General features: G+C 36.7%; 1 protein-coding gene across 3 annotated transcripts in view; it reads left to right on the top strand.

Moving 5' to 3' along the window:
• The window catches only part of SYT1 (synaptotagmin 1), a 567,791-nt gene that overhangs the window by 184,155 nt on the left and 357,473 nt on the right, over positions 1–26,163 (top strand). For 2 of the 3 annotated variants that reach the window (XM_059683704.1, XM_059683701.1), the window contains exon 3: positions 8,159–8,220. The gene's annotated coding sequence lies outside the window, so the exon portion shown is untranslated. Of the gene's footprint in view, positions 1–8,158; positions 8,225–26,163 lie in introns of all 3 variants that reach the window. The other variant, XM_059683702.1, reaches the window with a different exon arrangement.

The following is a 26,163-nucleotide window of genomic DNA, read 5'->3' on the forward strand; positions in this document are numbered from 1 at the left end:
AATCTAGAGCCTAGTGTTTTGAAACTATGACTTCATATGTAATCTCTTTCAGAATGGAAATCACATTCTATTCTTTGAAAATCTTACCATTTCCAACTCCCACACATCTACATCTAAGGACTAGCTTTTAAAATGTGTTTTCTCCAAAGTAAAGTTGTTTGTTTGACTCAAAGAGCTTTTATGATTAAAAAAGTGCAATCTATTTAAAGAGTTAAGAGTGTGGCTGTTTGAGTTAACACAGACTGTCCTGTTTTCAAGTCATCCCATTAACATATTTTAGCCAACCCCTGATACGAATATCTTAACTTCGATATTTGCTCAGATTTTGTTGACTCTAATTCAGAGAAAATGTATCTCTAGACTTCTACGGCTATACAGTTTTATTTTCTGCTTACTATAATTCTATATGAAGTATGTAGATGTTTGGAGTTAAAATATTATGACAAATGTTTTATGCTTCTTATAAATATATCCTGAAGATAATCCCACAATGTTAAATTCACCTATGTAGGTGAAACTATTGTATTAGTCTGGGAATCTTTGCTTAATATAGGCATAACGATATTCCTATAAAAGTTCCAGAAGTACTGATGAATTTCTCAATGGTTGCATGTTGAACATTCCTTGAAAAGGTTTTTATTTTAAGGCTTTTTGTTCCTCTAAGATTAGATGTGTAAATTACATTTAGAAATCAAAGATACCTCAATAAATCAGTTAACCCAGTCTTTTCCCTTAGGTTAGTATTGTCGCCCCCTTTACAGATAAAGCAATTAACATGCAGAAAACTTATTTCTATTGCTTCAGGTGATGCACATCTAATAAGTAGTGAAAGAATGTCTAGAAAATATAGGTTTTCTGTCTTATTAAAGTCAGTTCAATTACTACAGAGACTTTGTTGCAAGGGAAACACTGGATTCAAATTCAGAAGAGCTGAGTCTAGATCCTGGTTCCACCACTTACCAACACTTAAGAACTTGAGAACTGAGTCTATTCCAATGTAAACGGAGATTTGACACCTACTTCACCATGTCCCATGAAGTTGAATGAGATAAATATATGCTATCTGCCGAATTCAGCTTATTAAATAACAGTTTAAATTATTTTTTCAGTCATGTTGCTTCTCAAAAAATTAGGCATTTAACCTCCCAGAGTGAATCTTGGGAGAGGGCAGTTTTCATGTGAAGGTCAAGATCCCAGACACCTTTGAACCAATCTGTATAGACGTTTATCTTTGTGCACGCTTTTTATTTACCAGTAAGTTAGACAGAGATGATGTCTGGAGAATAGGTGTAACATGAGAAATAAGTGTAACATACTTTTTTTTTAGTTTATCTTGACATCGTTCCCCAAATAGATGTTAAATAGAGGAAACAGAAGACCACTTCTTGGCTATGGTTTAGTGGAGGCTGCCCTGAACTGCCAGGTTGATACCTTCCCATAGTGCTAACCTAAACTTGTAGTACAGTAAAGCATTAAAGTGGCACCAGTCAGCACCGAACCATAAAGATCTCCTGTCATATCCCAACAGCCCACTTATTTCTTCAAAGACACTTTGCAGAGCTTGAATTTGCAGCCAAACAAGGCTTACGTAAATCCTTTCCTCTCCTTCAACTGTAAATCTGTGTATAGGATTGCTGCCCCACTCTGCCCAATGACTGGGGAGGCCGGGTCAACTTATTTCTATCCTTGTCATTTCACCAACAACCTCTGTCCTGTTAGGAAATGTGCCATTTTTACAGCTACCATGTTGCCTTTTATTTATTTTTTTAATCCTCACCCTAGGATGTTTTTCCATTGATTTTTAGAGGTGGAAGAGAGAGGGAGAGACAGACAGAAACACATCAATGGGCCAAAATACATTGGTTGGTTGCCTTCTGCATGAGCCCCATCCAGGCCGGGGAGGAGTCTGCAACCGAGGTACATGCCCTTGGCCAGAATCAAACCTGGGACCTGTTGGCCCACAAGCCAACACTTTATCCACTGAGCCAAGCTGGCTAGGTCCCGTGGAGGCCTTCTAAAGGTGTTTGTTTGGCTTCTCCTTTTTATAACGCCAGAAATTATGCATGCATCTATTTTACCTAAATATTCTTCACAGTCTAATTGTTGCAGTGCTAGAATCTCTACAGAAATCAACACCCTTTGAAAATAGTCCAGTCCTTTTCTTTCCTCTCTCCCTTGTGCAGGCCTCCCTTTTAACCCCTTGCTACCCACAGAGACACTAATTTTGCCATCACTTTCCCTCCAACTTTCTTACAGGGATATTGCCACAAGCAGTCTTGATTTGAGCACAGAATTATAAAAGACATTGTGCTCTGTTCTGACAAAGCTGGAAAAAGTGGTCCCTCCTCATCTGTGCAATGAACCAGACTGAAATGGCAAAGTTACTTCAAGTTAGAGTTTCAGGTGCCTTTAAGGATACTTGACTAGAACTTTCTAGTTTCAAAAAAAAAAAAAAGTATATGCCTTGGGCAATAGGATGATAAGATGAAAGAAAATTAGGAGCTTCACAGGCGTCCCAAGGTCATCACTATGCTTGATGGCCAGGAAGTCACTTTGGGAAACTGACAATCAGCATCCGGGTTCATTTTCTGAGCTCAAAGTATACCCTGTTCACCTCCATGGAGGGATGAGCATTGTTGAGCATTTACTCATTTTAAGCACTACCTGTCATAGGGAAATACAAATTATAGAGCACAACCTCCTCTCGTTTTTAATATAAAAGCAGCATAGATGTGTGTGGGGAAAAGAATGAGATCATGTCAAGTGAGGGCTACGTTGTGCGTTATAGAACGTAAGTGCTCCACAAGCAGGCAGGAGACAGAACACAGGAGGAAGCCAGTGCTGGCTATTATAGGCTCCATGGAGAGGCCGGCAATCGTGCCTGGTGGGTCCTGAGTTATGTTCCATGAATTCAGCTCATGGAACTACGTATGGATCCTATGAGCGTCCCAGCTTTCTCTCCTCTAAGCTGGGCCGTGCCCACTCTATGGCTTGCAGTAAAAGACCATTTACATAAACTCCTTGCCATTTGATGGTATCTTTTGAGTCATCCTCACTACTGTTTACCTGAGGACGCTAGATGTGGAAGCAGGGAGTGTGTAGAGTCACTTTGGTAGTGATAAAAAGCACAGATAAAGATTTCTGTACCAGAATGCCTACCTCAGTACTACACACAATTGTCACTTTATACAAACCAAAACCACAAATCGCGTTTTGTGTTCTCTCGTTTATGTTAAAGTCCTTTCAGTGGGATTTATATCCCATCACTTGAATCAATGCATCGCTCTTGTATTCATCTTTTCTGTTTCTCTCCCATTTCTCTTCATTTAAAACTCATATCAGGCTATTCTCTTCTATAAAAATGTTCACAGTTGCCCATTTTAATAAACAGAACCCATTACAGACATACTCAGAGCTGGAAGGCACCTTAGCGAATCACCTGTTTCCACTCTCTCATTTCACAGCTGACAAAATTGAGGTCAAAATAGATTAAATGATTTGCCTAAAGTCACAGGCTGACTAGCATGATATGACACTAAATTTTACTTTTGCCGATATATAATAGTATTCATTCAATATTCATTTATATGGCAGGTGCTATTCTAGGGGCTGGAGGCTAGAGAGGCCCCTATAGACATAATTCTGCTCCTGTCACCGTGCTTCTGCAGGATTCTTCTCCCTTAGCTGTGACTTTCTGTTATACCTTTGTATTTTAATACATAGTTTTACTTTTTCATGCTTTGATAATGTCCTTATCGTCACTCAGTCCCAATTCACTTCCCCAAGCTTCTCATTTAAGTCCCATTGTCCTTTTCAAGATACGAACTGGCTCTCTTGGCTTAGTGTCATTCTGCCTCAATATCCGCCGCCCCATTCTAAAATAATCATTTTGAGTATAATGAAAATGTTAAACATGGTTGAACCCAGTATGTGATTATTGTAATTCCGACTGCCAACAAATGTTTTTGTATGTTTTGACTTGGATAATAAAGTGTCACAACAGAAAAATGAGCAGACCCTTTATCCTGCCCCCCTTTTTTCAATCTTGGTTGGTAAATATTTGCTTCTAGCATAACGAGGACAGGCTTGTAGACTTAAGCCTCCTAAATGGCTGTCAATGGTTATACACAAAAGAGAAAATATAGAAATATGTCTTTGCCCTAATTATGAGGCACAATCTTTTGGTCTTCTACCTTCCTAACAAGGGGAGTCCAAATTCTGTATTATTGCCTTCTTACCAGCAACATCACAGGTCCCTGCAGTAATTGCATTAACTTATGGAACATTTGTTTGTTTACTCTATTACTTGATGAATTATTTTCCTTTAGTGCCTAATACTCTCCAATAGTCACCCAGATAAATGTCAGTATCTTTTATAGTTATAGACAGAATGAAACAATCCGGTGCTTAATGAACAAAATAAAAATAGCCACAGTTCAGTGTAATGTTTTGTAGAGATACTGAAAAATGGCAGGTCATTTTTAATTTAAAAACTAGTTTTATGGTCTTTTTTGGTAATGTTTGTTTTGCTGTTTTAAACTCTCATAAAAAGTTGCAAATTAATATAAGCAGTTTTCCTATGCCCTTTACCTAGATTAACCAATTGTTTACATTTTGTCCTATATCATTTTCTCTCATAATATATATATATGTATATGTGTGTGTGTGTATATATATATATATATACACACACACACACACACACACACACACACACACACACACTCTAGAGGCCCGGTGCACGAATTCTTGTTTGGGTGGGGTCCCTTGGCCTGGCGGGCAATTGAGGCTGATCCAGTTGGCCAGGGGAGGTACCGCAAAAGGTTGGCAGGACACAGGAGGTTGGCTGTGGGAACGCACTGACCACCAGGGGGAAGTTCCTGCATTGAGCGTCTGCCCCATGGTGGTCAGTGCGCGTCATAGTGACCATTTGGTTGACCAGTCGTAACAATTGCTTAGGCTTTTATATATATATATATATATTATTACATGTGTGTATATATACACATTCATATATTTTTTCAAACCATTTGAGAATATGTTGGAGACATAGTGTGCCTTATCCTAAATACTTTAGCATATATTTTAGTATATTCCTTAAGAGCAGGACATTCTCTTACATTATACAGAACAGTTGTCAAACAGAGATAATTTACCATGGATATAATACCATTATATAATTCACAGTCCATATTCACATTTCATCTACTGTCTCAATACTCTTATTAATAGCTAATTGTTTTTTCCTAATGGTCTAGGATCTAATCAAGAATCATGCGATGCATTTAGTTGTCCTGCAGTGCACTTTTTTGTTTGTTTAAAAGCTTATATTCAGTCATTAATGGCCTAGATAGTGTCTCTTTTTAAAGTAACCTGTGCTTGCTGACTGCTGTTCCAAGATTAAGAATTTAAGCCAAAAGATGTCTAAAAAAAATCCCTTAGGATTAGTGCTATCTGTGCTGAGGGAATGACACATCAACTCTGTAACTGTGTTCTCACCACAGTTTAGGCATTTAAATAGTGGGGAATCTCAGAACGAGAAAACCAGAGTTTATCAACACTTTGCAGTTTTGAAATTTAAAACTTGGAAGAAGGATTCTGTTGTCATTTCAGTCTCCTGGGGGTTGCAGGTTTACAAGGGGCCATGTTGCAATAATTCACAGTACACGCTTCAAATCCAACCCTAAATAAATATCCACCTCAGTGGGATATTTGGTAAAAGCTCAAAATCAATATATTTTCATCAAAATGAAATCTTTGGGATATTTAAAACAAAATTTGGATGTAAATATTAGTTATTTGTCATTCTGTCCTCTTTTTTAAAAAGCACAGCTGCGCATTTTTAAATGCCGAACATTAAAATGAATGCAAATAGTTACTCCCCCAAAAAATGAAAAGAAAAAAATCAAAGATTTGTAGTATTTAAAATGCCTAAAGCAGGCAGTGCTTTGCTTATCCCGTAAATAGAATTATGATTTTAGCAGTTTGATTTCTCAGCTAATTGTCTTTTTCCCCCCATGTCAGGCCTTCTTCTAAAACTGGATAAAAATACCATGACAGAGTCATCAGCTTTATCGACTATGAATGTATAGAATGTTTTGTGAAAAAATATATAAACCTACCTAAACAGATTCATGTTCGTTTGTTTATTGTTTTTGTTTTAAGCATTTACTGCACGACTAGTGGGGCTTAGTGGTTGAGCATCGACCTATGACCCAGGAGGTTATGGTTAGATTCCCAGTCAGGACACATGCCCGGCTTGCAGGCTCCATACCCAGTAGGGGGTGTGCAGGAGGCGACCGATCAGTGATTCTCTCTCATCATTGATACTTCTATCCCCCTCTCCCTTCCTCTCTGAATTCAATGAAAACACATTTTAAAACACAAGAATTGTACAAACACATAACAGTGCCAAGTCTCAATACCAGCACCTACTGATATCCATTACATTACCGAAAAGCCAGGTAGAGGAGGGAAAGTGCAAAATCCTACTGTGCTATTTTCCCCTTTTTTTCTCTAAAATAAAGAGAGTTGTTTATACATGAAAGAGAGAAATTAGCTACCAGAAAACTACTAGGCACATCTATATTCAGCACATAGTTTAAAAATAAAATCATTTTCTGTCCCCTACAGAACAGGCCTGCTCATTCATCCTTGGGATAGATGCCTGCAAAACCAACATGAAATCAAATCCCTGCAGATGGCTCATAAGTCAAAACAACAACAACAACAAAAAAAACTGTTTAATCCTTCCCTTAGGGAAGCCTGCCCCTTGCTAAGCAACAATGTGCAATATATAGAATGTCAAGTGTTCTCTTAGTTTTTTAGAATGCCTTCGTTTTCCCTAATGGTTTTCCCCCCATGTTTCTTGTACAGACTTCTGTGTCACTTTATTACCACAATATCTACATCTATAGAATTCTGTTGTAGTTTTTGTTTTAAGAAAAAAATATATGTTCAGTAGACTGAAACTATATATAGAAATCTTACCAAAATGGATTGTGCCTCAAAGTCGTGTTTAAAAAGTCAGCCAGACAAATCTAAGCACCTTTTTGCAATGCCCTTTCTAATGGATTTTCATAGAAAGGAGTTGCGTTTCAAGCAGGAATTAAAATGAAAGCAGAGCACGGAGGCTTACCCATTGAACAATGGCAATAAATGCAGCTTTGGAGCTATCGCTGTCAGTTCCGATCTTTTCTTCTGAGCACCTGTGTGAGCCCATCCCCAGAGCGCTGGCGTGAAAGTGTTGTTGTTTTGTTGAAGATAAACATTGTAAAGACTCTGAAAACAGAGGAACATGCCTATTAGGAATCTATTCTTATAGATTCCATTCTCTCTTGGTTTTCTTTCTACCTAAACTTTTTGAAGAGTAAAAATGATGAGAACATACTTAAAAGGGGACTTGTCTCTAGCATTATCACATTTTTTTATTTGTGGGTTGGTAACTGTCAAACCAAATCAGAAATTCTTGACTCTTTGTTACATTAAGGAGTTACATTCCTGATAGTAACTCTTGGGAAGGACTTAGTTTTCTTACTCTATAAACTGAAAGTTGTACTTTTTTCTGAATAATGTGAGATTATTTTTCTCTCTACCCCTAATGGATTTATTTTATATATAATCTACTCTCTATCAAGATTGATCTATATGCTAAGTGGCATTAGGTTATATGTGGACACTGATTTGGCTCTTAAAATATGCCATGCTCCTAACTTTAGTGAAAATATAAAATTCAAAAGTAACATGATATGTATAAGGTTGATTTATAATATTCATATTGATACTCAATATAGCACTAGGCATTAAATTGTATGATTCTTCTTTAATGGATATGATAATGTAATATTCTCTAACAATGTCTGACTAGGTTAGTATTATTTTGTTTTCAAACTGAAAAATTATAGTATTAAAAGCACAATTAATTTTCCAGAAAATCAGTGTATAAACTACTCACAAAACTTTAAAATCCCTATCTATCCAATGCTATATATACTAGTACATATACATATATTATGTTGTTATTTGGATGTATGCATTGCAAGATTTTTAAATACAAATATTAAATCATAAAATTGTATCAATTATATTTATGACAATTTGAAATGATTCTGAACTATGTATAGTCACCTCACCACTGTGCATATTGTTTTCTTTTTAGAAAAAAAGAATCTGGAAGAGAGAAAACAGAGACCAAAATACCCCTGAATTTCTAACAGAACAGTAAGTAATTTTATGACAAAATAATTATACTAGCACTTCTATAAAATTAGAAGAGCTTCAAAATTCTTTTACAGAAATAGTCACCTTTCTATTTGCTAAGATAAGAAATGAACATATTAAGTAGGTGGAGCCTTCTATAACTCAATTTCAATTTGCTGGAGTAAACTGAAATCACTTATCCTATAATCCTCTTACATAAGCAGCCAAGGTAATCCTTGTCTTACATCTTTGTGGCAGAAAATGTTTATGTTGGTTTCATCATATCTTTTGATTAGCATCATATCTTTTTTAAATTCTAAAGAAGAAAAAAGTAATAAAATTTAATCAGATGCCTCACATGTTCTGTATGTGATACAAAACTTATTTATTTTGAACGAACTTTTAAACAGAATCAGTATGCTTGGGGGGTTTCTAGGCATTAAATTAGAATTATGAAACACCATCTGCAGGCTTAAAATTTATAGCTTCATCTCATCACTACACTTCTTCTCTATCTTCTCACAACTTTACTATGACATGTCTTTTCTAATATAGCTATTATTTGATACTAATAATTCTTTTTCTAAATATGATTCTATTGAACAAAATTAAATGCATTCTTTATATGATTTATATGATAAAAATGGTAACATTATAATGATTTCCTAGATATAAACATTATAAATTTGAATACGTGAATATCAAATTAATTTTTTAAAGATAGAAATCTACTTTGACCCACTTTATATCATTTTTAATGCCATGATTGTTTTTGATGAGTTTGCAAATGTAGTTCTCTAAAATTTAAAACAAACTTTAATGTAAAATGTAGTGAATTAACAAAATGATAACTATATATAAATAGAAAGGTGTGTGATATCAAAAAAAAATTCATAAGTAATTTTCTAGGATATCTACAAAGTATATTACATAATAAAATTCTAGCTTTCAAAAAATTTTAATGTAAAGTCACATCTTAGTTTGAATGATTAAACATAATTAATCAAGATTATGATGCAATACATTTCACTTATTGTACTTATTCCAGAGGAGCAATGAGAGAAAGACATTTCTTTACTTCCCTGAATATCATATCCATCTTCACTTTCCACAAGCACTCTACCTTCACTTTGTGCTGTAGTTATGGGTAAATTTTTAAATCTGAGATTTATAAGATCCAAAACTTTCAAAAATTGTTCCTTATTTTGAAAATTAACTCTGAATATGTGAAATGCTGTTTTGAGGTGACAGAGCAGGTTATGAATAAGTTTACATAGTTCTGGATATAAGAAAGATAATTTAAGAATCAGACTTCCCTATCATGTAAAAAAAGAAAGAAAAGCAAGCTCTGCCCATTTGAATAAATTGCAAGATATGAAATAAATGAGCAATTTTTTGACATTTTTTTTCAACATCTTACTGACCAGAGAGTTAACGTCTCTCAGCTCCTAGCAATTGTCCCACAAAAACACTAGGCTCTCTCAAAGTTTTGCTTTTATGCATACAATCAGTTTTTAAATGTAATTTCAATTCTGTACATTACTCACTGTAAAAAGGTTAGTTTTTTAAAATGATAGAATGTTTAATCTCCTATATAAGAGCCAGATATTATCTATCTTACCCCTCCCAATTTCTTAGTCTCTTATAATTTCACTGTGAAAAGCCACCAGTGCCATTTTTCTGATCTGACTTATTTGTTATTTGGTCCATTATTTAGGTATGACACATAAGTTATTTGATTTGAATTGTAATTTTCATAATCGCATTGAAATTTTATTTAGTATGGCGAACTCTGGAGGGAACTGATTCCAGTAATGAGATCTGCTCATTGGAATAATCCCAGAGAAAATAATATACATGTCTTCAAGAAAGAAAGCATGCTTTTATTGGTGCATTTGTTGTTTGGGGCAGTTTTTCCTTTCAGGCTTTAATTGTCCTTAGTTTTTTTTTTAATTTATTTTTCTTGTTGAAAGTATTACAGATGTCCCCCCCGCCCCGATTTTTTTTTTTGCCATTGACTCCCTACATCCCACACCTGCCCTTCCCAGACCTTCTTTAATTTAGCAACTACATACTAAATCACTCATAAATAACTCTAAGAAAAACTGGCTCTTAATTCAAACTCAAATAATAGAAAAGTATAATTTATTCTTTAAAAAAATTATAAAATGTTTAGGAAGAGAAATACTCTGAATTAAAATGATACTGTCAAAACATAAGTATCTTAATGTATGTCTTGACTTTCAAAGAATTCATGAATTAGAGGTGTCAGAACATGGAATGAATCCTGATGTAAGGTGAGAACATTTCAGTATAGTGACTAGTTCTCTTCCTCATCTGTAGACTATATAGCTTGTGTTGTAAGCCCATGAATAAGTGACATTTTACTATTTGTATTTGAATCAAACTTATAACTGAAAGATTTTTATCATAGAAAGCCATAAAAATACTTATAATTTTTCCTCAAAGCCCCATAGATTTAAAATGATTTGGATAGTTGATTAAAATATTACTGCAGATCTTTGGAGCACATTGAATAAATTTCACAAAAAGATTTGTGCCTAAGAAAGTTAAGGAAAATAAGGAAAGGTAAGAAAAGAACCTTTGGAAATTGTATCTTGAAATAATTTTTCTCTTCAATTGCTGAACACTCAATGGTACTTTTAAGAACTCCATGGGTCCTCTCTCTATAGATTCTGAATACACTAGATAATAACAAAGAGGATAGATTTTAAAAACATTCAGAATCTCAGTAGTGCTTCTTAGAAACTATTCATATTATCCTAGATTTTCTAAACCTCCTGAAATACTGCTGGGGGTTGATTTTCTCTCTCAAAGCATGACTATGATTAACCATCTCACTTTCCTGACACATCAGATAGAAAAAGAAGTATTCAGTAAGAAAGGACCTAATGGAAAGCAGATTTTAACTAGGAAAATGCTTTGTGGTGCATTAGAGAATAACTATTATTTGCAAATGCTCCTCGGAAATTTAATGTAATCAAACCTTACTCTATTTGAAGTAACAAGTCCTTGTAATCAAAAAGTTTAGATGTGTGTATATTTAATAGTAGCCTAGAGCTAGGAAAACATTATCTTAATCTAATAGTCTCATTTTATAGGTATTACCTCCTTTAATATTCTTATTTATGGAGGTGATGCCATTGTAATAACCTGGTAATTACTTAACAGGAAAGGAGTGAAAGGGGAGAACAAATAACATAGGCATTCCATTCACTCTCCAAGTCGGCTCCCCCCTGATTGATGGGGGAAGGGACTTGACAGAAGAAGTTTAGACACATGCCCAGTAAGGTCTGAGTCACATGGGAAGGGGCCTACCTATCTACCTGTCAATCACACCTGAAAGCCAGTCAGTGGCCAAAATGGGTGTGGCCACCGCAAGTGCATGAAACCTAAATATAGAAACTTCCAAACAACAGAAGTTCTTGCTCTCTCTTCTCACGCTTGGGACTCCTGTGGCAGGGGGATGTGCTCCCCTGTGCCTACATGGCTCACGGCCATTTGGACTCCACACATGCACTGGTGGACTTTAATTAGCTTACATACTGAATTACACCTGGATACAACATGGAATGGAAACTCTGGGCACTGGCCTCGTTTCTGCCTTGCTGAACTCCCAGCTGCCCCTCTTTCAGGACTGGCTTGGGGGAAGTGGGACATTGGAAACTGAGGAATGTAACTCCATCCACATCCCATCCTCCCATGCGAGTCTTAGAAAATTCATTTTCTGAAGATATCGCGAAAACCTCATTCGCACTTGTGTCTGGGAAATCTAGCCCGTCAGTTCCTCTGGCATTAGAGGGACAGATAAGTCATGTATGCTAGCTCTTAATAGCTTGTGGCAGTTCAGGAGAAAACTAGCTTAAGTAACCACTCTCTATTTGTTCTATCTGCCACATAAACTGAAAGTGCTTATATTAAAAATGGAGGATCTTGAATGGGTTCAAGAAGCCTCTTAAAATTCAAACTTCTTTCAAACCAAAACTCCAATAAAATTTTATATAAACTCTGCCTAATATCCACCTGCCCAAAACCTTATGTAGACATAGCTCATTAGGATGATGTTTATAGTAGAAAGAATTACTATATTACACACATAGTATATATAGAGAGAGTGAGTTAGGGAATCTGAGGCTTGGCTTTGTCCAACTTTCCTTCTGATAGGGAAGAGTCCAATAGCATATGGAAAAGTGATAGCATTCACCCCATAACAAAAAAGAGAATTTCCGGAGGATGAGGCCCAGAAATCAGGATTTTAAAAAGATTCCCAGGTGATTCTAATGTGCAACCAAGGTTGAGAACCACTGCTCTATAATGTTTTCCATTGTGGCTCTACCAATTTACATTCCCACCAGTAGTGAATGAGGGTTCCTTTTTCTCCACAGCCTCTCCAACACGTGTTATTACTTGTCCTGATAATAGCCATTCTAACAGGTGTGAGGTAGTATCTCATAGTGCTGATTTGCATTTCCCTAATAGCTAGTGAAGCTATGCATCTTTTCATATACCTGTTGGCCATTTGTATGTCTTCTTGGGAGAAGTGACTATTCATTTCCTCTGATGATTGGTTAAAGATGTGGTACATATATACAATGGAATACTATTCAGCCACAAGAACAGATGAAATACTGCCATTTGCAACAAGATGGATGGATCTTGAGAATATCATGCTAAACGAAATAAGTCAGACAAAAAAAGTTAAAAACATATGATTTCACACATATGTAGGATATAAGACTAAAAGCAACAAGTGACCAAACAAACCAAACTCATAGGCACAGACAATAACAATATGGTGACTGCCAGAGGGAATGGGGTTGGGGCATAAGGAAAGGGTAAAGGGGATCAAATATATGTTGATGGAAGATTTGGCTTTAGGTTATAAACACACAATGCAATATACAAATGATGTATAATAGAATTGTACACTTGAAACCTATATAATTTTATTAACCAATGTCACCTCATAAATATAATTTAAGAACATTTAAAAGGAAGTCTTGAGATATCTTGACAGTCTTCATGGCCCCATAAATTAAGCTGAATCAGTGTGCATTTTGTTGTGAAGGGTCCCGAAAAGGCCTTCTACCCCACCAGAAAAGTACTTCCTTTGGAGTCAAAATGGGGTTATTTTCTTCAGAGGAAATCAACCTAACAACACTGTAAACTAGTTTTCAAAAATAAATTACATCCAACACATGTTATTGCATGCATCATTTTTTTTTATTTTTTTAAATATATTTTTATTGTTTTCAGAGAGGAAGGGAGAGGGAGAGAGAGAAACATCAACCATGAGAGAAAACCATTGATTGGCTGCCTCCTGCACGCCCCCCACTGGGGATCAAGCCCGCAACCCAGGCATGTGCCCCTGACTGGAATCAAACCCGGGACCCTTTGGTCTGCAGGCCAGTGTTCTATCCACTGAGCCAAACCAGCCAGGGCTGTATGCATCATTTTAAAGGACAGCTTTATATCAGTGCATGACAAAATAATGCTCTCTCCCTTAAAAAATTAAATAAAATTTGGTATGTGATATCTGAAATTAAAATCACAAAATTTTCTTAGCAAGGAAATCTCAAACAACAAAAAATTATTAATTTTGCTGCTCTTTCCCTCATGATAAATAATTTTTTTTATTTTTTTCTCTTTTTTTAAGTATTTCAGTGATTTTCTGTTGGTAAATTTTATATCCACCATTTTTACTTAGTTTTTAGTTGTTCTTTTGTAAGTACTGTAAAAATACATTTATAATACTGAAGCAGAATATCAATATTAACATCACTCCCCCATTTTAATGCCAGATCTTGTTCTGCTTTTAAAAATAAGCATATCCCAATCTTAATAATAACTATTTCTGTGTCAGTAAAATATAATTTATGGTAAACACCATTTTTCTTCTTACCTCAAAATTTAATCCTTATATAAACTACAAACAATTTTCTTTTCTATTCTAAAATATGAGGAATCTGGTTCAACATATGTTCCATTGTACATTTAAGCAATTTATGTTCCCTATTCTATGGTTATTATAAATTGCTTCACCCTGCTATTGCTTTCAAAAGAATCCTGGCAAAGCCTATGAACTGGTACAAGATGTTGGAGAGTGAGGAAATAATGCCTCTAAACAAATGATCAAACTGCATTGGTCTGCTAAGTCAATGACTCCCAAACTGATATTGTACACATTTCCAATAGTCTGATATGTACTTTGACAATAATTCTTAGCAGTATTTTTGTAAGTCGCTCAGGGTTTTTGCTTTATCCATTTTAGGTTTGAGTTTAGCATTGATACAATTTGCTCTAACATCTCCTGGGAACTTATTTTTTTATTAGGTATGCAATATTTGAACTATGAAGGATTTAGTCTTGGATTTTCCTTTCCTTTTGGATTTTATTATTATCAGTGTTTCACAAATGGCAAAGTCAAATTTGTCGCTATACACACATTCTTAACCCAAATAAGCAAATGACATCAGGAATGTCAGGCAGGTGAGGCCCTGTAGTGATGAACTTAGGTAGTATGTGTGATGATACTGGGGCCAGGAGCCCCAGGCCCTGGAGGCAGCATTCCTGCACTGCTTTTGAGATGTTATATCTCCTTCTAATCACCCACTTAGGAGCCCAGAATTTATTTTATTTTAATACCAACAAGTTTTCCCAGTGGTTCTTGTGAGGCTCGTGATAGAAGCTGTGTCAATGAGGTGGAGTAGGCTACACTTATCAGCTTTTTCCTCCTGTAGTGTAACTTATTTAAAGTTCGTGACTAAATAATACTATTTATCTACATTTTAATTTTTATAGTTTTTAAATACCCAAATTATAAAAGCATGGATTCATGAAGTAAATACTTGTGTCCCCTCAATCTAAAGAAAATTATTTCATTTGTACCCTTGCTTTAGTTCAGACTGCTATAATAAACTGTCAGGCTGGGTGGCTTGTAAACAACAGACATTAATTCTCACAGTTCTGGAGACTAGAAGCCTGCGCCGGGAGTGCCAGCCTGCTGTGTTCTGGTGGGGGCCCTCGTCCAGTGACAGGCCTCTCACTTTATCCTCACGAGGCAAAAAGAGGGCAGGAGGGCTGTTGCCCTTTTTCTAAGGGCACTAACCCTAAGGGCTCCAGTCTCATGAACTAGTCACCCTACAAAGCCCCACCTCCTAATAGCATCACATTGAGTGTTGGATTTCAAGGTTATTTTGACCTTTTTAAAATTATGGTAAAATATATGTAACATAAAATTTACTGTTTTAACCACTTAAAGAGGTATTCGTACATGCTTACAGTTGTACAACCTCCAGAACTTTTTCATCCTCCCAAACTGAAACTCCATTGCCATTAAACACTAGCTCCTCATTCCCTCTCCCCACAGCCCCAGAAACTACCATTCTACTTCAGTCTACTTGAACACTTTAAGGTGCCTCATATAAGTGAAATGATACAGTATTTGTCCTTCTTGCGGCTGTGAGCGCAACAGTAGTGACAGCAGCACTAAGGATATCTGACTGCAACTTAGGCCTGCTCCCCATCGGGAGACCCCGAGGGCTCCTGGGTTGCCAGAGGGATGTCTGACTGCCAGCTTATGCCCACTCCTTGGGGCCTAAGTTGGCAGGTGGACATCCCCCAAAGGGTCCTGGACTGTGAGAGTGTGCAGGCCAGGCTGAGGAACCCCCCAGGTGGATGAATTTTCATGCACCAGGCCTCTAGTTATAACATAATAGCATGAGGATAAGAAGTATTTGGAAGCCAGCAATAGACATGGCTTAACACTGCCTGAAAAACTTTACCAAAAAAAGGACATTCCATTTTTACCTTTCATGACTTATTATCACACTGGTTTTCTACTTTGTGAATGAATTTACCTAAACACACAATAGTTAGGGTTGAGGCTATAATGAGATTATGAAGGTTAAGTAAAGTATTTGAAGTTTATTCTATCCAATGGAAAACCATTGTTTTAACGTGTTTGTTTGTTTTTTCTGTATTGTTGGCATTTTGTGTGTGTGTGTGTGTTTGTGTGTGTGTGTTTGCTTAGTGTCTCATTCTGTGAAACCCTTAGTAATAGAATAATAGTGACAAATTTAAAATAAGTTTTGTTAGCTTGCATTAGTTTCTTAATGTGCTTGCATTATACAGATGAGGGAAGATTTAAGGGTATGACTTTGCCTCGTTCATAAGCATCACATCTTCTCAGGTGATGCTTCTCAATAGTGTGATTCATAATAACACTTGTTATTTTCTTCCCTCATGGGCAGACACTAAAGCGGGCTTGCCAAGATCTATGTAGCTTTAAGTTGCTGCGGTGAGGGAATTTCACAGCACTGTTATGCGCTTGGTTAATACAGTTGTGTGTTTTGCTTGGGAAAGACAATTCTGATACTGTCCTATTGATTCAGATGTTTTCTGACAGTAGCTGCCTACCAGGTTTGCCTTCACTGACTTTTCAATGTTCTGTTACAAATAAGTTGCGTGTACAATTTGATACTGAAGGACATAGAAGGTTCCCCACTGTGCAGGAGGTCGGAGCAGCCCTGAGCTATGGGGCGGTGAGTGCTGATTATCATTCCGAAAATCACCCTCTTGTCCTGAGCTGTTGCCATAAAAGACTTGTGTTTTCTCTGTGTATTTTTTTCTCCTCATTTTATTCTTCCACACATTCCAATGTACCTCTTATTTTTTAAAGGTGTAAAGTTTATTCTTAGAAAATCCCCAGGCTGACTAACACTTGAAATATAAAGTCAAGGGTGTTTTCTTATATTTTTATACGTCTGGAATTCAAGATAACCCAAATTGCAAGTACTTGTTTTGTTAGTGCAATTTAAAAGAAATCTTGTTTGTTTGATTTTTCTAAAATTGTGGATGATTAGCAATGTCTTTTATCGTCATAATAAAATAAACTATCATTTATTGAATGCCTACCATTTGCCACACTCTGTGCATAGCAATTTTCAGGTTATCTATAATTTTGACAACTCTACAAGGTAGGTATCAGATGAGGAAACTAACACTCTGAAAGGTTAAGTCACTTGCCCCCATAATAGTTACTTTTATCTTTTTCATCATGTTTGACCTGTAGTTATCTAAACTGATAGCAGTATTGTTTAGATTTGCAGAGTACGTCATAGTTTGCATAGCACTTTCACATGTGGTGCCTCTTTCTAGCTCACAAAACCAGTATCTACATTTTTGCATCCATTTTCTCTTATGAGACCATCATATGGATCTAAATTCATAAATAGATTATGGATGTCCCTGTGCTGAAACATTACCCTTTGTTAATTTAGCATTATTTGTATAATGGCTTTATTTTTACCACTACTAATTTATGTTCAGATGTTATGAGGGGAGAAGGCAGCTGGATAACTTGACTATTGATGTCCTTGAACAATTTTGGGGATTACGCTTACGTAGGCAATAGGTACCTAAAGCAGAAGCATAATCATGCTTTGAGACCAAACTTCTATGCCCCAGAAAACTATGTAGAAAATACATGCATATCTGCTATTCCCTGCTATCCCTCCCAGGATCCCAGCCATAGCATCCTTGCCTTTTAAAGGCATTTTAGTCTGTGCTGTTTATTCCCGTATCTCCACATAAACCAAAGCATCCTATTCTTTAATATACATGAATAAACATGGGGGGGGAGGAAAAAGACAAATAGAGAAGAAAGGACACCTACAGTATTACACAGAGGTAAGATAATATAAAAATGGGTAGTAAGTATATTTCTCTCATTGGTTCCAACACTCAATGACATTACATTTTTTGAAATAATTTATGGATGGAAGTACTAATTGGGTAATAGGAACAACAAATGAAAAAGGTGGAAGAATAAGTACAGAAAAAAAATAAAACAGATAAAAGTCACATGTACGCCACCCTCCAACTCCCACGGGGACTAAAACCAACCTACTCATCATTCCAGAAAGTACCATGTTCTTTCACACACCAGAGCTTTGGTTCAAGAGTTTGACCCCGTTTTTCCCAACCTAACCTCTTCCTTGGCTGAGTTAGTTTCTTACTCTCTTCTATATTCCCAGAGCATCTAGGACATACCTGTACTGTAGCACCAATCTGATCTGCTGGATATAAGCAAAGTCAGCCAGCAGTTGGGTAGCCTAGCCATCCCCTCACGCCCATCAATCCAGAGAACACTTCCAGCACAATGCCTAGCACACAGTAGATAATTCTATTCAGTCATTCAACAGTACCAGGCCTTGTGCTAGTGCTGAGGGCTAGACTCAGAGAATACTTGGAGAAGAAAAGGAACAAAATAAGTAAGGAATAAAGGAGTGAAAGAGCCATAAAGAGACAAAGGGAGGGAAGAGCAAGTTAGAAATGAAGGAAAGCAGGCCAAAAATAAGTAAAAATATGACTTAATCTATCATATAGTATCCTATATAATAAAAGCCTAATATGCTAAGTGTCTGGTCATCCAGTCGGCTGTTCAACCAATCAAAGCATAAAATGCTAATGATGTGCTAAGGCTGCTCAATCACTCAATATGACGTGCACTGACCACCAGGGGGCAGTCAACCAGTCAAGCAGTCACTATAACATGCACTGACCACCATGGGGCAGACATTTCAACTGGTAGGTTAGCTTGCTGCTGGGGTCCAACTGATTGGGACTGAGTGAGATGGGCCATGAATGCCTTGGAGCCCTCCTGCAGTCCCTCCCCAGCTGGCCAACCTCCCATGTCCCTCCTTGGCCCCAATTGTGCACTAGTGGGGTCCCTTGCCCTGGCCTGCACACTCTCTCAACCAGGGATCCCTTGGGGGATGTTGGAGATCCCATTTTGGCCCAATCTTGCAGGCCAGGCTGAGAGAACCCACTGGTGCACAGATCCGTGCACCAGGCCTCTAGTTTCATATGAAACCATTATTTTCTTTTAGCAAAGAAATATATTTGAAAATAATAAATATTTTAGAGTACTTTAGAACTCACAATGGATATGATGGAAATGAGTTTTACATAAGACTAGAAATCTGATCTTAGATATTTTTATTCACATTAATTTGGAAGGTATTTTTCTTATTAAAACATTTCCATGTTTACATATGAGAAGACAAGATCTTTTATATGTTTTTTTAATATAACAAATGAAGTGGGAAGGCAAAAGAATTTTATCTGTCAATCTACAAATTTGTACATTAAAATATTCCTAATTAATGCAAAATTCATCATACACATGTTAGTATGCGAGTGTGTGTGTTTCTGTGTTTTCTCACTGGTCTCAGTGGGAGGGGTTATGCTAATTTGTAACAGTCCTCCTAATTGGAAATAACCACTCCCCCATGTGAACACTATATGCTATTCATTCTCCTGCTAGGCATTCCTTAGTTTCTCTTTTTTTTACTCTCACCCCTGCCTTCATCCATCCTAAGAAAACCCCTGATTTTTCTATCACTTCTAAAGCTTTCAGGGGTTTCCTGCTGCCCTTCTACTGCTCTTCATGGATTGCAAATGGGAACCCACATGTAGAGTGTGTATCAGAGGAGGCTGCTCTTGCTTTGCTAATGATTGAGTCTTGTTTTCAATTATTGCCATACCTATGGCAAGATTTTTTTTTACCCATTATGATTTATCATCTACAATACTTTGTTAAAGAGCATTGCACTCAGAAGTTATGTAATCAAGAGGCAATCAAGTGTAATATGAAGAATTGATCTGAAGTCCTTGCACTTGAGGGCCATACAAAGTCTCTTGTTTTGGGGAAATAAGGATGAAAATTAACAATAAACAAAACCCAGAAGTTCCCTAGGCTCCAGAATCTCAACAGAAAATAACATTAACAGTTAGTGAAAGTGTAGGTATTAACATAGAAAAACAGGTCTTGTGAAAATATTAAAATTAGCACCTAGGGCTTTTGTATAGATAATTTTTATTATAAACAATAAAATATGTTGTATCTTAAATGCAAACATATCAAAGACAGCTTCTATTTTATGTTTCTTCTATCTCTTTGCTACTGAAAAACAAATATCCCAGTAACAATAATTAGCAGTCACTAAAGGCAAGAAGATTACAAATAATAATAATAATTAATAAACAGTCTTGAGAAATAAAATCAAGGATGATTTAAAATATTTATTTTACTCTTGAACAATGTAAGGGTTATAAGCACCGAGACTGACACACACACCCCCTTCACCAGTAAAAAAATCCACATATAATTTTTGACTCCCTAAAAGCTTAACTACCAATAGCCTACTATTGACTGGAAGCCTTACCAATAACATAAACATCTATTAACACACATTTTGTATATGTATTATATATTGAATTCTTACAATTAAGTAAGCTAGTGAAAAAAATGTTAAGAAAATCATGAGAAAATGCATTTACAGTACTATGCTAATATGTATCACTACCATAAGTTTATATCATCTGTCTACAAGATGAATCATCTGTCAATACTAACATGAATATTGTTTTCTGTGATATAAAACACTGTATATATTATGCATATTACTAATACAAGACATCAGAAGCAAAGATATATTGTGAAAAAAAATCACATTTATTTACACATGTAAGGAATCATTCATTGTTAATGAAGAAGCAGCAATATGATTGTGTGTAAATTACTGTCATTATTATGATTGCTTCATGGTAGTAAGGAGATCTCCAAAAAGTTTCCAATATTCTTATTGAAAAAAATGCAGATATAATTGGACCCATGCAGTTCAATTCTGTGTTGTTCAAGGTTTAGCTGTAGTACCTTAATTCATCATAATTACTTCCCAGATTCTGAATCAAATCTGACCAAATATTATCTGTTGAAATCTATATGACAGTCCAAATTAAATAAGAAAAGAACACCTGTTAGTCTTTGTGTGTTTATATGCATAGAAGGTGCTGTGTGAATTGGTTTGAACTTTCCTTCTTTTCATTATCTTACAGTTTAATTGACAATATGCATAAAATTGAGAAAATAAGATATGGGAAGAGGAAAAGTTAGTGCTATAGATAAAGGGTTTCAAAAATTACAAAAGAACAAACTAATTATTCACAATATAGCAAAAGAGATATTCAAAAAAAATTAATTGGATAAGGGAAAGGAAGGAAAAGACCACATACATACTCACCCACAGGCATGTACACATCACCCACACATGTGATGTACAGAGCTCAAACATACACACACAAAAGTTATGCACAGACTCTACCACACACATATCATATATACATACAAAGGCACACATAACACATTTGCTCATACAATCCCAAACACACAGACACATCAAAGTTATGCTGCCAACTTAATTAACTAAGGATACAGAATTTTATCAGAAGTGAGGTAACCTCTTCATCATTTCAGAGAGCTCAATTAGTAAATCAAAGGTCATTTCTGGCCTGGATTTTTTTTGCAACTACAATCCAAATTAATAAGAACAAAATTCAAGGCATGGCAGGAGGTCTGGGATGACATCTACTCCTGCCTGCCTCTTGCAGGTTTGCCGTGTGGGTGTGTAGCTTCTCTTCATCACCAGTGTCACAGATGGGGCTCACAGCTGCCAATGACTGGACAAGCTACCAGGATTGTAAAGTTCAGTTATTTTTGCAACAGTGCATTTTTATATATGTGTACAGTATCATTCTAGATAATCATAACTTTATAATCTATGTATTTCTCATTAAAGTATCTGTGACATCTTTCCATTCTCAAACCAAACTCAGTGGCATTTAGGCTACGTTCATCTAGGGAGAGAGCAGAGTCAGTGCTCAGGAGCCATGGGCAACACTGCATTTCCATGCATTAAATATCATGAATTATACTTAGTCTAATACTGAATATACACAGTGGGAATAATAACCCTTGCCTGATGAGGAACAAATGAAATAATGTTTGTAACACCACTAATACATGGTATATATAAGATGTTCAAAAAATGTAATGGAGCCTGGCCAGCATTGCTCAGTGGTTGCTCTGTGAACCAGGAGGTCATAGATCAGCTCCTGGTCAGGGCACATGCCTGGGTTTCAGACTTGATCCCCAGTGTGGGGCACGCAGGCAGCAGCCAATCAATGATTCTCTGTCATCATTAATGTTTCTATCTGTCTCTCCCTCTCCCTTTCTCTTTGAAATCAATAATATATATATATATATATATATATATATATATATATATATATATATATATATATATATATATGTAATGGAGAAGTGTGAAGCATTCTTTATTAAAATTAATGATTTCTAGCTACTCTTGGTTTGGTCGATTTCCCTCACAAAATATACTAATTTAGATCCTAAATAAGTAACCATATTTTCCAATTTGATCACTTTTTAATGTCCTAGGAAATATTAATAAGGGGTACTGAGTTCACATTAATATGTCTCTGAAATATGGATAAAACCATAACACTTTCAAAGAAATATACATTACTTTAAGTTTTACTTTTCTGTAAGTAGAGTATGCTTTTGGATGATCTACTCATTCACAGAAACCTTCCTTCTGTGACAAGCCACTTAAGTTGTGATTCACCCCAACTTAAAAACAAACAAACAAATAAACAAACACGCTTTCCCTGCCCAGTGTGGCTCAGTTGGTTTGAGTGCCATCTTGTGAACCTAAAGGTCACCAGTTCAATGCTTAGTCAGGGTACATGCCCAGGTTGCAGGTTCAGTCCCCAGTTGGGGAGCATATAGGAGGGAATTGATCGATGTTTCTCTCTGTCCCTCTCCCTACCTCTCTCTCTAAAATCAATAAAATAATATTTAAAAAAAATAGAAGTAAAAATAAACATGCTTTGTAAAAGAACAGATATTTTTTAAAATTCTTTGAAATGTCAGGAAGAGTATAATGTAGTAGATGTCAGTGAAAGTGGTTTTATGTTATTAGAATCATATAGCTCATGCTTATCCATCCTTTCAGATGTTTCTTGAACAAAAAAATAGTCTTTATGTGCATTGAATTTTACAGTTGACTTTAACTTCTGCTTCGTGTATTAAGCAGAATGATAGAGCTATGGAGCTGTGGAATTGGAATTGGAAGATATGCACTTCAATGCCATTTAAATATTAAGCATATTAGGAAACTATACTGATATGCAGGCATTTTTGACTGTCAGTTCTAGGTCCTTTAAAAAACACACCAAAAAAACTTATCGTTTCTATTGTGGTAAATGTTGATGTACGCCGTTGAGAGTCGGAGGAATTAACTCCCCAACAAGAAGAATCATGGAACTACAGAATCCAGCACATAGATGTTTAGGCGTTAATAACGGGAAACCAATAGTCAGCACCTGCCTATAATCTTATCTGAAACCTGGATATCCCTAGGCCTTTGGACCTTTTTAAAGTTTCTTGAGCATTTTATTTGCAAAATAAACACTGGTTAAAAAAACAAACAAACAAACAAACATTAAGCTGTTTTATTTGGAGTCCCTTAGAGAAATTGTTCTTATAAAGCCAAGATTTCTGTAAAAATCATACCTTTCCAAATAACTTCAAAAGTGTACTTTCAAGCAAATAACTAGGAAGATATGAACTCAACAAGTGCCGGGGTCCAACCCCAGCAGGTCCAGGGGTCCCCAAAGGTGTGGACGGAGTCGGCGAAGAAGGAAGGACACGGAGACAGTGTTCAGTTGATCAGCAGCCTAGCCAGGATCTCCAGCCAGGATCTCCAGCCAAGTTCTGGTCTGGATCTCCAGAGAGGTTCTGCTTTGGATCTCCAGGGAAGTTCTGTGGCCATGTTCCCTCGCTAGGCTCTCCAGCCAGGCTCCATCCAGGCTCTCCAGCCAGGCTCAGTCACCAGGTTCCAGTCAGGCTCTCCTGCCAATCTCTGCAGTCAGGTTCAGTCCAGGATCCCCTGCCATGCTCTCTCGCCAGGCTCCGCCTCCAGGCTCCGAGGCCAGTCCCTGTCCAGGATCCTCCGGCATGCTCTCTCCAGCGAAGTTCTCTTCTGTCTCTAGAGAACGTTCTGTGTAGGTTCTGTGCCTAGGCTCTGTCTCTCTTGGTCCTGTCTTCCAAGCCCTGTCTCCTAAGTTCTGTGTTCTGAGTTCTGTGTCCTAAGTTCTGTGTCTTGCTGTCTTGTTACATCTGTATTTATACCAGTTGATTCAATCCTATCAATCTCTATTACAAAGGTTAGGGCATTTCTTATCTCCATTCCAGGGAGTAAAGATTATGTAGCTTAAGCATGATTGTTCATAGTTAAAGTGATTAATTACCCGCCTGGCACTTAGTTAAGGGGTTTTATTCCCTCCCTAACTTCAGGGGAAAATCCCTACCTGGGGAAACAACCTTTCTCGGAGAGGTGACCTTGGTTAAAACACAGCGCCAAGAAGGTGAGCAAACATATTAAGAACAGTATGCCATATATGCCAGGTCCCTTGAAACAGCAAGCATGGACTGGCTCCCGGCAAACAAGGCCATAGGTGATTCTCTTTAGCAGTCAGTTCGTAAAGGGACCTTGTAGTGTGGACTTGCTGGCATTTCCAAGTAAAACATCAACACCAACTGTACTTTCCTGATCAGTGGTATAGAAAGACAGAGGGGAGAAGATAAGATATGGGCACCGCGTCGTGAACTTAAGGGTTTACGTAAATTTTCCCAATTCTTTCTCCTAGCATACAGCCTCTCTTAAGATCCAATTGCCCTGGGCCACAGTCAGAGACTCGTTTGTTCAGGGCCCCACAGACCCAGCAGGAACTGATATACATGAGGTGATGTACCTCCACCTTTCAGGGTTGAGGATAATCATTTGGCATCATCGCCTCTACACTTCACTTCCGCTAGCACACACCCAGGCGGCCAGCCTGAACAAGGAAGGCGGGAGTCCATGTTATACCAGAGCTCCTGCATGCTTTGGATTTTGTTCTTATTAATTTGGGTTGTAGTTGCAAAAAAATCGGGCCAGAAATGACCTTTGATTATTTTATGAAACCCAAACACACTTGTCAAACCCAACCATGCAAAGCAACACAAATTAAGTCAACTTTCACTCCGGTTTTGTGCCAAATGGAATGAAGTCTCTGGTGGTCTGAACAGCTCTATTTCCTGCTTTCAATTTCAGAGAGTGCAATTAGTAAATCAAACTTTAAAAAGCTGTCTAAAGTAATTAATTAGGTCATAATCACTCAGAAGCATATTTTGTAGTGTACTCTAATCTAGTATCCGGTCTAAATGCTTGAAAAGGGTATCAGTTTCATTATTAAAGAATTAATTATAATTGGACCTAATCCTTAGGAGATGGAGATTGGGAAGAAAAACAAAACTCTGGGAATAAACTGTTCACCTATGTGAAGTAAATAAATTCTTTCAGAGCTCAAGAGTGCTAGTTGTGCTCTGGAATTATTGTATTATTACTTCTTGTTAAAAACCTTATAAAAATCACCCAGCAAATGACTCATAGTCAGAAAAGGTCCTCTGAATATGCTTATCACATATGGACAACTGATATTCCTCCTACTCTGTCCCAAGCATTTCCAGTAGTCAGTACTTTGGTACAATAAAGTACAGGAGAATGCACGTGTTGCATCAGCCCCTACATTAGTTTATCCACATTATCCCAGTTACTCTGATAACATATTATACAATCCTGTGAGAGATGTATACTTTTTACAGAATGAGGAGTAGAGGTTCAGGGAGACTGAATGGTTTCCATGAAGTTAACAAAAGTGAGATTTAGGAATTTAATCCAGGCCTATCTAACTCCAAAGATCACCCTGTCTTTACTACTTCAGCATTTGTCACACTAGGAGCCCTAGTAGCACATTTTCTTGAGAATTCATGAATAACAAGATACGGTTTTTAAAAAACTCTGTCCTTTCATTTTAATCTAAAGTGTATATATTTTACCATTTATGAATACAAAACAGCTCCTTAGCAGTGATCATTCAAAAATAATAAACATTTTAGCAGATAACAACTTCAGTTGTTAAGTTATGATTGCTTAACCCCTCCCTCAAGATCCCTGAATGATCTTCAAAGATTTT

The sequence above is a fragment of the Myotis daubentonii genome, chromosome 2 (assembly GCF_963259705.1).
Source record: "Myotis daubentonii chromosome 2, mMyoDau2.1, whole genome shotgun sequence".
In the NCBI taxonomy this organism is placed as follows: Eukaryota; Metazoa; Chordata; class Mammalia; order Chiroptera; family Vespertilionidae; genus Myotis; species Myotis daubentonii.